Genomic DNA, 14,798 nt, shown 5'->3' with positions numbered 1-14,798 from the left:
TCAAAAGTCCCCACAGTCTATAACACCCTCAATACTCTGAACCAAAGTTTAGACACTTCTGAGTCTAACCCTTGTGACTCATGACAATCCCTTGACTGTGACTCCCTGTAATATAAAAAAGCATACTGCATACTTCCAACATACAGTGGCACAGAATATATGTGGCCATTCCAAAGGGAAGGAATGGGAGCATAGTGAGGAAATATTGGACCAAAGCAACTGAAAACTAGCAGGGTAAACTCCAAACTCTGCATGTCCATGTCTGATGTCAAAGTTCTTTGGATCTCCAACTTCTTTCTGCTTTTTGACACTTTTCTCTCTTGGGCTGGTTCCACTCCCTGTTAGCAGCTCTCCTTGGCAAGTATCCCACAACTCTGGCATCTCCTACATCTTGTGGTCTCCAACACAATCCAGGCTTTATCTTTACAGCTTCATACAATGACCTGTCTAGGCCTCCATGTGGGAACATCCTTGACACATATCTGGCTTCAGCAGCTTTCTTTAATTGTAGATGGAGATTCCACAACCCTCTGTTTTTGGATCCTTGCTCTAATGTCAGAACCATGTGGCCAAAGCTGCCAAATTCTGCTACTTGATGTGGCTGGAACATGGAGCCCTCCTCCAGTTGCTTTTGTAGCATCTTTCTCTTGCTGATGGTTTCCTTCACTGCTCTAATTTTTCAAACATTCCTTTTCACAAGTTGGGAGCTGAGCTGGTGGGCCTTGCCCTGGGGTCACCACTCCCTTTATTCCAGTTAAAATCAGGTTTTGTGTTCAATGTTATCTCCTCAGGCACAGGACTTGGCTCTAACAAAAAAATTCCCAGTGCCCCTCTTCTCCAGCACCTTGCATTTTGCCTTTCTTTGCTTGCTGCTTTTCATTGTAGATCCGCACAACAGTGACCAACAATAGCACAGGACACAGTCAATACTAGGCTGTCTTGAAATTTCCTCTGCTAATGCCATTGACACAGTCAATACTAGGCTGTCGTGAAATTTCCTCTGCCAATGCCATTGTCCCATACTCTCATTTAGCCTTGGGCAAATTTTTAGAACATGGGCAAAAAGCAGTCACATACTTTGTTAAAATAGTATAAGAATGGTCTCTAAGTCACTTACTAATATTCTTCCCCTCTGAAACCTCTTGGACCAAGCCATCACAGTTGACATCACCATTAGCATCAGTGTCCATGCTCTGACTAGGATTGCCCAATAAGATCCACTTAAAGAGTTCAGCCGCTTTTCTAGTCCAAAGCCCATTTTCCCCACATTCCTGCAATAGACAGCTTGCTCAAACTCTCCATAAGAGTACTTCACTTCCTGATACCAACTTTTGTCTTAGTCATTGTTTACTTGCTGTAAAGAGACACCTGACCAAGGTAACTCTTATACAAGAAAGCATTTAACCCCAGGGAAGGAGTGATGGGGGAGGTTTGCTTACATGTTCAGAGGTGTAGTCCATTATCATAATGGAAGCAAACACAGCAGCAAGCGTGGCTCTGGAGCAGTAACTGAGCTATATCCTACTTCACAGGCCGAGTCAGAGACTGGGTTGGGCATGGGCTTTTGAAACCTCAAAGCCCATCTCCAATGACACATTTCCTCCAACAAGGCCACACCTACTAATCATCCCAGTCCTTCTAAAATAGTTTTACTCCCTGATGACTAAGCATTCAAAAATATGGCCATTCTTCAAGCCACCATAAACATCAACAACATCAATATCACCATCTATTTCACCAATACCAGCATCAAATATCAACACCATTAACACGAATATTGATGGCATGATCAGCCCTGGCCATGCCAGTATCACAAGTATGAACACCACTGATGTCATCTGTCAGTATGAATAACATCAACAACACTGTCAACACCCACTAAATCAACACCATCAACATCAGCACCATGGACAGCAATATCAGCCTGACCAATATTGCTATAAATCCCACCACTACCAGCACCAGTTACAGTAGGATTAGAATCAACAACAGTGACAACAATATTAAAAACATCACTGGCATGAGCATCAGCACCACACAGCATCAGCAACACCAGCATCAACACCACACAGCATCAGCAACAGCAATATCAGCAACAACACCAGCATCACTGTTATTATCAACGCAATTAACCATCATCATCACTGTCAAAAACACTACTACCACATCACTACAATTACTATCATAGCATTAATAATGCCAGCATTGCAGCCCATATTAATACTACCAATCACAACCACAGAAACACTAACAGCTCCATTGAAGACAGGATAAGTATAGATGAGATGAGACAATAGAGGCACAATCCCTTAAGTCTTTGTCACAACTGAAAGAAAAGTGTGTTTATGCACACACATGTATGTGTGTGTGTATGTGTACGTGTGTGCATGTGTGCACACATGCATGTATGTGTGTGTGCATGTGTGTGCATGTACACATGTGTGCATGAACATCCATGTGTGTGTTGTACATGTGTATGTATTACATGTGTATGTGTGTACACATATGCACATGTGTGTATGTGTGTGCATGTAGATGCATGTGTATGTATGTGCATGTGTATATGTGTATGTGCACATGTGTCTGTGTGGGGCACACATGAAGTATGGTAGGCACATGGGGAGGTCAGAGAACAACTCTCTGGCATTGTTTTGTCCCACAGCTCCACATGGTATTCCACATTGCCTTCCTTTCCCCAACCCTGTTTTCTGCAGGCTCTCAGCTGAGTTTTCCAGTTCATGTCCAGCCTGCTCAGAACACCCATCTTGCAGGAGGTCTGGAGGGTGAGAGGTCCTGATAGTGTGTGTTCCTCGGTATGTAGGTCAGGCACTGGAGCCCTGTTACAGCTCAGCAGTAAGCCATGTGAGCAGATCATGGCACATCCATGCATTCTCAGCCTGACTGACCACACAGGATATTTCTGAAGAGGAGGATGCCTCCCCTGGGCTTCTCCACATGAAATATGCACAGGTGATTATGTATAAAGAAAGCCAGGTTTCTGTAACAAGCGAGGGCCGGTGACACAACGTACTTCTGTCATGTGTAATAGAGTCAGTGACAAAATGATGTCATTCTTTCCCAACGACTCAGGTGAGAGGAGGGTGGGAAAGTGTCATCCAGTGCAGGTAGGAAGTTGTCATTTGTGAGATCCGCCTGGAGGGCAGCCACTTGAATCTTAAACAAATCGCCCGTCATCGGACAATTAAAGTACAATCAGCCACCCTTGTTAGGCTTTGATTGCTCTGAATGCAATTTTATATTTCCTTAATGACTCAGGGTGTATTTTAAGCTCCATGCTTTAGATCTGTCTCATGGCATTCAAATGGCCATTTGTTGCAGGCAGGGCCTGCTCAGTCTACCGGCACCCAAAAGTGTGGCTCGACATCTCTGGTGTTGCTATATGAAGAGCTACACAGCAGGCATGGTGGCTACACAGCAGCCATGGTGGCTACACAGCAGCCATGGTGGCTATACAAGGCAGGCATAGCAGCCGTCCCTGATGATGTGCTGGAACAAACGCACTACACCAAGTGTGTTTATCGCTGGTGACAGCAACATGCAGTCCAAGCTGCTCTTCTAGATCAGTCATCTTCAGTCACCAAAATCTCTAGCTTGCCTTCTGAGAGGAAAAGACCTTTCCCAAACTTAGTTCTGGAATGGGACATCTTCTGATGTCACTGGCCATGGTTCTGCTCAAAAGTCAGAAGTGGCCGGGTGGTCAGTACCACATCAATCAGGAGCACGCTAGGAAGCACAGGGTGAGCTCTGGCAGTCGTGCTCAAGGAAACCAGCTGGGTCAAGTTTAGAGGATACTGGCAGCATTCTGCTTGGCCGTGAGTGCCCTGTGAGCCTGGTGCACAAAGGGACGGGAAGGGTGGAGTGCGTGGCCTAAGTATAGCCTGCCACCCCGCTTCCCTGCTACACGCCCCATTCAGAAAGCCCTACTGAAGCATCACAAGTTTTATGTGTTATCCTGGTACTACGGAGAAATGGTGGCACCCCTTGATGGAACAATGTCACCCTGGATACTTGTAGATGTGCCCAAATGTTAAACTCAACGGTTGCCATCTTGAGCCCTCGATCTCGAGTCTGCATTGGCCCTGCCCGTCTTCCATCTTTGCTCTTCCTGTTAAGCAATTGTAAGCAGGACTCAGAAATAAACTTCATCAAAGGTCAAAGCACCTCTAGGCTCCAAGGGCCCATCTGGAATGTCTCTTTCCATTCAGGGATAATGACTGGGTACCTCTACTCAGAGCCAGCTGCTTGCCTGGTCATTATCTGGGAGCGGCTTAAAGGACGGACATGAGCGAGCGAGGGCCCCACTGCTGGTGAAGTTAAGGGCCTAGGTGGTCTAGAGTCACAGTGATGTCATCATCATGTGCTAACTTCTTGTACCTTAGTGCTGGCTGGTGCTGATGCTGGACAGGTCTTTGGTAAGTGTCTCCCTGTTCTCCAATATGCCACTGAGTTTAAGTGGCTGTCCTGTCAGGGTAGCTCTTCTTAAGGACCACCTCCACCCTATCTGTCTATAATAGACACATCTGTAACTGCATATTTTAGGCTAGTCAGTTTGCTTTTTATCTGTAACATACCCATTCATTTAGAAAGGTAACGTATTACACGTCTTGCTCTGGGATGCTGAGACTCAGGGCTGGATATCCCATGTCTGATTTTGGAAGCTTCTGGGTACTAACTTATCCAGAAATCTGTGTTCCCGGATAGATCATTCAGGAGAAAATCTAACTGGAAAATTCAAAAATCATCATAAACTAGAAAAGACAGCTCAGTGGTCAAAAGCACCTGCTGCTCTTATAGAGGACTCAAGTTCTGCAACACAGAAGTCTAATCTATGACACAGAAGCCTCTTTTGTGTCGCCATGACAGGGTGTGTGACATGAAACGGGCAGGAAGGTTTATTTTGGCTCACAAAGAGTTTAACCCATCATGGCAGGGAGGCAGTGGGGAGCTGGTCAGCTCAAGGCAGCATGACTGTTGGGAAAGACAGGTTTTCACATCACAGTGGTGGACCAGGAAGTGGAGAGAGAGGAACCAGGCTTGGCTAGAAGCTCCAGAGTCCACTCCTAGTGACTTACGTCCACTAGCCCCACATCCTAAAGAATTCACGGCTTCTCACAATGGCTCGGCCAGTGAGGGAACACAGTGTTCGAGATATGAGCTTGCTTCAACACCTATGTCTCCACCCTCTCAGCTCCCCATCAGCCCAACAGGGCAGGCTACCCCCTAAATAATTCACCAGGCACCCCACCAGCAAGCTTCAGTTTCTAGGTTGGTTCCTAATGCTAAATACTCACTGAGTGAGCTTCGAGCCTAACAAGTAGATGGCTGCAGGCATCTTTCGTGTCTGCTGAAGGCCTGTGACAAAGGCGCTCTCTGCTGATGTCACCTGCTGCTCAACTTGGACCCTCTGAAGATCCGCTGCCCTCTTGATCACCTTGTACTGAACACAGGACTTTGTCCACACCAACCAGTGCTCTGCCATTGTGCTCCACCCCCAACTCTAGAAACTGAAAAGTATTTTATGTGTATGAGTGTTTTGCTTGCATGTATGTACATGTACTATGTATGTGCAGTGCCTGTAGAGGATAGAAGAGAACATCTGATCTGCCCGGGAATTACACACAATTGTGAGCTGACATGCGAGTGCAGGAACTGAACTTGGGTTCTCTCAGAGCAGGAGGCACTTTAGACCACTAAGTGGTTTCTCTGGTCTATGACGACTTCTGAAGTTGCCGGTTAGCTTTGCCCCTGATAACTCTCCATGTGGTGCTATGCCATGACCATTGCCTGGCACCAGGCTCCTTTCTTGCATTCCAAGGTCCCTTCCTTGGCTCCCCTGCTCTGATCCACAGTTTGCTCTTTTACATATGCCAGGGATACCGTTTGCCTCTTTGACAAGAGCAAACTGCCCGGCATCCCAAGGGTTGGAGGAGGCCATTGTGTGGCACATCTGGCGTGCAGTTTACCCAGTGCAGCTCATCCAGTGACGATTCCGCTGTGAATAAGCTGCGTCAGTGGGCTCTTACCTATTCTTTCTTCATTTCCTTGGTAAACCCGAAATAGGAACTGGACCACTGCCTAGGGATGTGTTTGATCTCTCTCTCTCTCTCTCTCTCTCTCTAAACTAACCTTCAGTAACCAGATCTCTTTTAAAAGTTAAAACTAAACCAGCAGCTCCCAAGCTTTGCCTTTTGTTAAAGTCAGAAGAGACATTCTGACCCGTGGGTCTCTGCCTGTCTCGCTCTCCCTCCCAACCCTTCCCCTTCCTCCTTCCCCCCCCCCTCCGCTGCCACTACAGTCAGGTCCCCCTGACATTTTTTTTATAGACTCACACCTCTTACACTTTGGAACTTATCCTACAATTTAAAATAATCCAGCACAGCGTAGGTTGCATGGAGTTCATAATTCACACCGAGGGAGCCGATCCTAACGCAATCACCTCGGCAGGAAGTCTGTCAGGCAAAGCTGCTTAGGGAGATCATTCTGCAGGGGCCCTGAGTTGGCTCCCAGCGCTTGTTTATAGAGATCTGGAAATAAAAATAGGTTACTCCGGAATGCTCTCTTGAAAACGTGAAAACCTTTCTTGTCATTAGAAAGGCCGGCCCCTGGTGACTGCTGCGAGGACATTGTGGCTCTCTATGCTTTGTGAAAAACCATAGGAAGGGAACAATCATGGCTCTGCCTGTTGGCCCTACCTAGAGTGGCGTGGACCAGCATGGCCACCTGCAGATAATGAATGCTTGCCGATGCCCAGGCTGACACCTGTTCACCCACAGAGCCAGCCCTGGTATCATTTCCTTTGGACTCTAACTGGACAGAGCTAGCCCCTTGACTGTGGTTCTTGAAGACCCAGGTGTTGGCAGATCCTGCTCCGGGGACCGCCAACCCCAGCTGTGGTCTTCAAGACCATGCACAGTTCTCCCTACCGTCTGGGCCGCACTTCCTTACTCTGGATAGCATCCAGGGACAAGGAAGCCTGGCCGCTAACAATCCCACGGGGTGGGGGTGGCAGCTGCGGGCCAGATGCTGGCCTCCACAGATGCAGTGCTGGAGTGCCGTCCAGTGATGTCTGGCTGGAAAATCGTGGGGATGGTGATGACCTGCTGAAGCCTCCCTGTCTGCTTGTGTTCCATCTCCCTCCCATGCCTGCCTGAGAGGTGTGGGGGAGCAGCGGGCTGCTAAAAGGACAAGCTGAAATGCTAACGACCAGGCCCCTTTCCCAGGACACTGCTTCCTCAGTAGATGAAACTCAGGAAGCTACTTACAGGGAACCATGGCTCCAGGTTCGAGATCAAATAAGCCAATGCTTGCATTGAAGTTACGCCCACGGTGTCCACCGGCAGGATGGTAATTGCCAGCCATTCTGTCACAGCCTTTGTTCTTCTGGCCTCAGCTCCCTATGACCCTCCTGCAAGCTACCTGCTTCCTCCAACCATGAGCTGACAAGATGCTTACCACTGCAGGGAACCCCTCAGCACCACAGTTCAGTGGGCCTCTAAGAAGTGAGGCCACGCAGAGGGGGAGAGGGCCATCTTTCCAGCCAGTGGTGACAAGACAACTGGACAAACAGAAATAGGAAGCTAGACCCAGACTGTCCACGCCTCTGAAGCTGCCTCAAAGCATACTCAAGATTCTGGGTGACTTCAGAATTGACAACTTTTTATAGAGAAAACACCTAATCAGGTGTTAATCATGAGAGGAAAAACTAAGAAGTTGAATTCCATTAAAAGTGGCAATCACTGATTTTGAGAAGGCATTGTTGGGACAATGAGGAGACAGACCACAGACTGGCTGAAAATATTTGGGGTAAAAAAAAAAAAAAAAAAAAAAGCAGAGCTGGTGAGATGGCTCAGCAGGTAGGAGCACTGACTGCTCTTCCAGAGGTCCTGAGTTCAAATCCCAGCAACCACATGGGCTGGGCTCACAACCATCTGTAATGGGATCTGATGCCCTCTACTGGTGTGTCTAAAGTCTACAGTGTACTTACATATAATAATAAATACATCTTTTTTTTTTTAAAGCCATATCTGAGGGGCTAGGATCGTAGCTTAGGCAGGCAGAGTACAAGAAGGCCTGGATTCCACCCAACAACCTTGTACAAAGTCACGGTGACACATATCTGCAATCATAGGGCTTGGGATGTAGAAGCAGAAGGATCCAAAGTTAAAGTCCATCCTAGTCTTCACGGCGAGCTGTAGACCAGCTTGGACCACATGAGACCCTGTCTTAAAAATAAACACACGCCTAATATATGCCTAGTTCTCTTGAATCTCTGCGACTCAGAATGGGGCCTCAAGGGACACCTCACTGTGAAAGAGATGCAGTCTGCAAAGAAGCACTAGCCACCAGGCACTGCAAGCTAAGAGCACGGAGTCGCTGAGCACCTGATATATATGGGCCAAGGGGACCTGTCTCTCACTGTGGCTCCCGGGCACAAGTGGTACACCTGCTTTGGAGGATGGAGACTCATAGAACTGTCTGGGGAGTATGGAGGGGACAGCAGGCTGGCTGACAGTGGATAGTGGAGGAGAGAGAATGGTGGCGGAATCAGAACCTTACTGCAGTGGCTATTCCTGGTTGTCAACCTGACTATATCTGGAATGAACTATAATCCAGAATTGGAAGACTCACCTATGATCCTAATCTGGAGGCTCAGAGATACAAGTTTCTGACCTGGATCTTGGCGTGCAGATCTTGAAGCACAGTGGCTATGAATTCCAGAAGATTAAGACAGGGAGATCTCTGAGTTCAAGGTCATCTGGGATTAAAGGTATGGTGCCACACGCCTTTAATCTGGGCCACACCCTCTGCTGGAGTCCTACATAAGGACATTGGAAGAAGGAAGACTCATTCACTCTTCCTTGCCTGCTTGCCTCATGGGACTGAACAACTGCTAGATCCTTGGACTTCCATCCACAGCTGCTGCTGACCATTGTTGGGGATTTGGACTACAGACTGTAAGTCATCAACAAATTCCTTAACTATATAGAAACTACCCATATGTTCTGTGACTCTAAAGTGTCTAACTAGACACTCTAGTCTAGTGACTAACACAGTCACCTTTCTCAGTTTCTGGTGTTGACCTTTCTGTTCAGGATATTATGGATGTGAGACCAGGCTTTACAGACCTATGTGGGCTAGTGCTCTATCTTCTCACCTGGGAGCCAGCCTGCCCAGGGAACAACAAGGCAGCGAGACTCACTTCCGGGACTTAATACTGACTGGCAGGAGGAAGGTGTGAATGAACAGAGGAAACATCTTATGATTTGCCGAATTTAGGGAGAGTCAAGGAACCAGGAGCTTGCGGACACTCTGCTGACCACACACACAGCTATAATTGCCAAGGAACTCAATGTCCCCCAAAGCCATGCTCTGCTAGGAGCTGACCCAGGGGTCTGGCTCCACAGTGCAGGTAGCTGTCCATTCACCAGATTGGCAGCAGTGCCAATTTCTCCCTGCTCTGGCACATGGGGGTCATCACCTCTGGCACCACCAGCCTCCCAGAGCTCTATGAGCCCTGACCCTCCGTATTGCAAGCCCCTCTTGTTGGAGCTGATGGAACATTCTAGGGGGAAGCATAGCCACATGGCCTACAGTAGACACTCAGAACAGCAGGGGCTGTTGGGGAATGAAGACACGTGGCTGGCTGGGTGGGCTTTCCTGTCACCTACCCATTGAGCACTCTAGAGCACTTTTGCTTCTAGTCCTTTTGTGAGGAGACAGGGTGTCCACCTCTGACCTGAAGCCTCAAGTTCTGAGCTTAGATCTGAGGGCAAAGTGTGATGTGCCAGTTCATTACCCATGGCAAAGTTGCCTGTTGAGCTGGGCAGGAGGCTTATATCTTAGCAGGGAATAGTTTAGCCATATTAATTTTTCATGCTAAAGCATAGGTGTACCGGGATAGGAAGACACATCACCAACATGAGAGTGAGACCCCATTGAATCTACTTGGAAGGCAGATGACACGTGGATACCTCACTCCATGTTGTAATGGGCACATGAGATGACAGCGTGAGATTAGTGAGCAGCTGCCCCCATGCATCTGCGAATTTGAATCCCGCTTTGCCACCGGGGTAGCTCATCTCTCTGTCCAGGAGAAATGGATGGGTGTAGCCTGCTCCTGTCTGTAAGCTGGCCTCAGAACAGGCTAATACTGGGCACAGAGGACACCTGCAGCTGTAGCTACCAGGCATCCAAGGTGCAGACTAACAGTGCCGATGGAGCGTGGCGAGGGGGAGGCAGAGTGAACGGACGCAGAGCTCCTACCCAGCATGGACCCCGAGTGGGAAGGCCGGAAGAGCAGCACGCCAGGCACGCCTCCCTGCCAAGTTATCTAGAGAAGGCTGGAAATGGCCCCATGCCTGGCTTCCTCTTCTGTAACTGGGCACCAGGCATGCAGAGACCCCTCACAGATGGTCATCAGATAATGGCATAAAGAACCGGGCCTGGCACATGGCACAGCTGCCACTGTTGTTGGTGACATTTTGTTTCCAGCAGGGGTCAGTACCAATCTCTGGGGATGGGTGGAAGAAGCCCACTGGTTGGTGATCTGTGCTACGGGACTATTTAAAGGGGATTGCCCCTGGGGAGGACAGGGGTCAGCTCAGCAATCCCAAGCACTGTCACTGAAAGAGGTGTGGTGGGGAGGGGCCGGCCACTGGCCCAGCTGTGGAGACATCTGGCTGGCCCTGGAATCCAGGAACGAGCTACTCTGAGGCTGGAGATTTTTCTGGAAAGGTTAAAATATACTGAATAATTTCCTAATGAATATAAAGGGGTGCCAGGCGGTAACTGGTGTGAATGAGCATTTTGATAATGTTTGTGTGCCTCACTCCCCTTGGTTCTATGATAACATGCAGTGGGAGTCTGGAAGGACCCTACCGGACCACACCCCTGTTCGCCTGCATTTTACAGCTACTGTAGACACAGAGAACCCTGGCCACTTTAATAAATGAGAAAAGGAGTCTAAGGTCTTGACTCTCTGGAAAACTGGCCCATATTCCCCGATAAATGAAGCTGTGACCTTCTTTCAGGGTGTCAGCGGGGACAATCACAGGAGGAGGAAGAGCACAGGAAACAGAATCATCTGTGCAAAATACAAAAAGCCGTGGTAGGCATGAAATGGGGAAAAATATCTCATAAGGGAACATTTTATAAGTAAAAGTTTATGGCCATTTTACTGTATTTGAAAACCGTTTGCTGAGGCAATTTGGTCCCTGGACAGGAAAAAATCTCCATCATATATTTTGATGTCCTCTTACATATACATTGAAATGCATGAACATCTTGGGCAAGAGGCAGAGCATGAGCCTCCCACGTTGTTACTGTGTCTAGCTCATCCTGGCATGTGCTGCTTATGAATGAACGCCTTTGTCTGAAGCAGTCAGTCTGAGAGAAGATTAAACCTTTGTGTGACCAGACTCCGCATACCCACCCAAGACATTCCTGTGTGTGGAATAGATGGCTGGAAAGAAAGAAGTTAGGGCTAAGTTTGTCACGTTTGCTTCAGGGAGAATCTCCAGACTGGGACTTAGGAAGGGGAGCCCATGGTCTCCCTCAGAGGAGAAGATGGGAAGCCTGCAAGGAGAAAAGGGGGGAATCTCTTAGAGATCAGAAGGCAGAGAGAGGAAGAGAAAGAGGAGAACTGGAGAGGGAGGAATGGAGAGAGAGAGGGACAGAGAGAGACAGAGAGACAGACAGAGAGGAGAGAGAGAGGGGGAGAGACATAATATAGAGGGAGAGTTAAAGATAGACAGAGAGACACAGAGAGGATAAGAGAGAGATAGAAATAAAGACACAGAGAAAGAAGAGAAACAGAGACACAGAGAGAAAGAAAGACACAGAGAGACAGATTCGCAGAGAAGGAAAGAGAGAGAAAGACAGAGAGACACAGAGAGGGAGAGAGAGACAGCACAGAGAAGGAAAGAGAGAAAGAAAGACAAAGAGAGACAAGGAGAGGGAGAGACACACAGAGACAATGAAAGAGAGGGAAAAGACACAGAGAGACAAAGAGGGAGAGAGAGACAAAGTCAGAGAGACAGGGACACAGAAAGAGGCAGAGAGGGGAAAGAGAGAGAGAGAGGCAGAGAGAGTTCCCATGCAGACCCCATCTCTCTTCAGTCTTAGGCTGATTTCTGATCATACTGATGCATTTTGGGGGGACTCCCAACTGGGAAGAGCTCCCCATAAGACTTGAGGGAACAGTGTCCATGGTTCACTAGGGCTGAGACTTCCTGGCCAACAGCCAACTGCACATGGGATTGGAACAGAGAACTCAGCAGCAGATAGACAGACTGACCTGTGTGGTGGTTTGGATGCTAGGCATCTGTCCTGGAAGGGACATGAGTGTTGGGTGGTGGACACTTTAGAGGGCAAGACTCAGAGAGGCCTTTGGGTCTTTGGGGCATGTGATTGAAGGGGCTGTAAGGTCACCTTTTTTCCTTTTGATCCCTGGATATAGGGTGAGCATCCGGTTCCTCAAGTCACACTCCTGGACTACGATCTTAATCCTCTGAGGCACAAGGTATGCATCCATCTCCCCATCTTAATCTGGGACCTGCAGAACAGTGAACTGAGTAGTCCTTTCATCTCACAAGCAATTGTCTGGGGCCTTCTCAACAGTGATGAGGAGCTGACTTAGCGTCAGGCTGATGCTCCCGTCCTGCCTGATAAAGCCTCAGAGGAGACATGGAGATAGCAACTCCTCCCATGTTATCCGCTGTACATGCAGCTTAAGAGAATGTCCACTCCCACAGGAGTCAAATCCACAGCCATCAACAACCAATCAGAACACACCATGACTAAGATGTAGAAAGGAAAGACACAGGGAGAGCAGAAGGAAGGACCGACCAAAAGCAAAGTAGATGAGTGAGGCGGGAGCAAAGGCCAAAGCGCCTTGTCATGCCCAAATGGGAAGAGAATGCCAAGCCGGGGCTTGGGGGTGACAGGGCTATCTATGTCCAGATGAAAATCCACCAACCAGGATTCACAGCAGGTGAGAAACCGAAGGGAAAAGCATGCTCGTGACCTCCTAGGAAATGTGAAGAACAGAACAGGAAACATAAGGGCTTACGTGAACAGGAGCCTAAGACTAAACACCCAGACAGTGGACTGGGTGTGGTTTCAAGCAACCTGATATGTGATAATTAGAATCACCAAAAAGGATGGGAGACCAGACAAGAAATTATCAAAATAATGAGAACAATTTTCCAACCTCGATGAAAACTATACATTCAGAGAGCCAATGCTCTGAAGATGGGCAAGCTAACCAGGGAGCACACAAACAGACCAAGGCAGTTTAGGGTCAAGTCAGCAACAGAGAGGAAAGCCCAGAAGGGCAGTCAGCAGAGGGAAGCATTTCATACAGAGGGACAAAGATAAGGATGCTGGCAGATTTGTCATCAGAGGCAGTGCCAGTCAGAGGACCATGGCACCATGTGTTTAAAGTATTGGAAGAAAACAAACAAAAGCCTCCTTCAACCTGGTGTTCTTGAGCCAGCAAAAACGTCTTTCAAAAATGGCAAAATGCAGAGTTTTTTCTATTCATCTCTAGCAGATCAGCATTGTGAAGAGCATCTAAGGAGTTTTTCCAGGTGGGGGAAGAAATGTCACCAGACAGAAGCCTGCTTCTCCACAGGGTAAAGGTGAGTGCCCAGAAAACCTTCCTAGGAACCAGTTCTACGTGAGGCCTGGCTCACCGCTAGCTGTGCTTTTCACTCCACCATGACAACGTGCTCCTGGTCATATCCTGGGAAGATGTCCACGCAGCAGACTTCTTCATTCCAGCATGAAGCACAGTGTAGCAGAGGCTGTGTATATGGTAAGTGCCCAGTGAGCCTCCCTACATGGTGAGGGGTCCTGTTCACACATTGAGGGGTGTGTTACTGGACTAGAGTAACACACATGAATGTGCAATAGTTTGGGGTGTGTGATAGCGTGTTCTGGTGGCTTGGTTACTGCAGCTCCCCAAGTGTCTGTTTCCTTAGTTATAAACAGGGATGCCATGGGACTCCTCACAGCCACAGTGTCTTGAGATTATATTTCATATGATGATATCAATAAATGCATGGTTATTACACATCTAGGCTTAGAAAGAACGCGCACCATATGCAGGCTCAGAGCACACACCCTTCTAGATCAATGCTGCTGGCAAGGACGCCCCGAGTGTGAGCCTCAGATGAGGGACTGCGCCGAGACCCTCATGCTCCTGCTCTGATTGTGAGGCAGGAAGTGTGTCTTGGGGCTCCTTCTGGCCCCATCTGGCCCTATCTGGCCATGGCTTTGGCCTCCGTAGGATTGCAACAGAAAGTAAAACCATGGAATCAGAACCAAAAAGAACTAAGGTACAGTGTGGAGATGGAGTTGGTGAGAACCGAAAGAAGCAGCTGTGTGTGGGATTTCTAACTCTGTCAGTATTCTGACCAGGAGAAGCCAGGCGCAGCAGGCAGAGCCCTCGCTATGCAAGCATGCAGTCCTGAGCGCAGATCCCTCATCCCTAAGTCACACCAGCAGTGCACACAGCTGCCCTCCCAGCACTCCCACACATGGGAGCGGATACAGGAGAACCCTAGACGCCCCCACAACAGCTCGCCTGTGAAAGCTATGAACAATGTGGAAGAGGCTGTGCTTCAAAAGGGCTGGGTAATGAGGACCCACACGTAAAGTTGTCTTCCAGCCCCCACATGTGAGCTGTGGCATGCACACCTGTGCTCATACATACGAACACACACACATAACCACTGACACAACTACCACCACCACCACCTTCTTCTTTTTCTTCT

At 48.4% G+C, this 14,798-nt stretch overlaps 1 protein-coding gene across 1 annotated transcript in view; it reads right to left on the bottom strand.

Moving 5' to 3' along the window:
• Cdh4 (cadherin 4) overlaps positions 1–14,798 on the bottom strand; it is a 478,659-nt gene that overhangs the window by 292,613 nt on the left and 171,248 nt on the right. The window lies entirely within an intron of this gene.

Source organism: Apodemus sylvaticus, chromosome 5 (assembly GCF_947179515.1).
Source record: "Apodemus sylvaticus chromosome 5, mApoSyl1.1, whole genome shotgun sequence".
In the NCBI taxonomy this organism is placed as follows: Eukaryota; Metazoa; Chordata; class Mammalia; order Rodentia; family Muridae; genus Apodemus; species Apodemus sylvaticus.
This window is presented reverse-complemented; position numbering and strand designations above follow the sequence as displayed.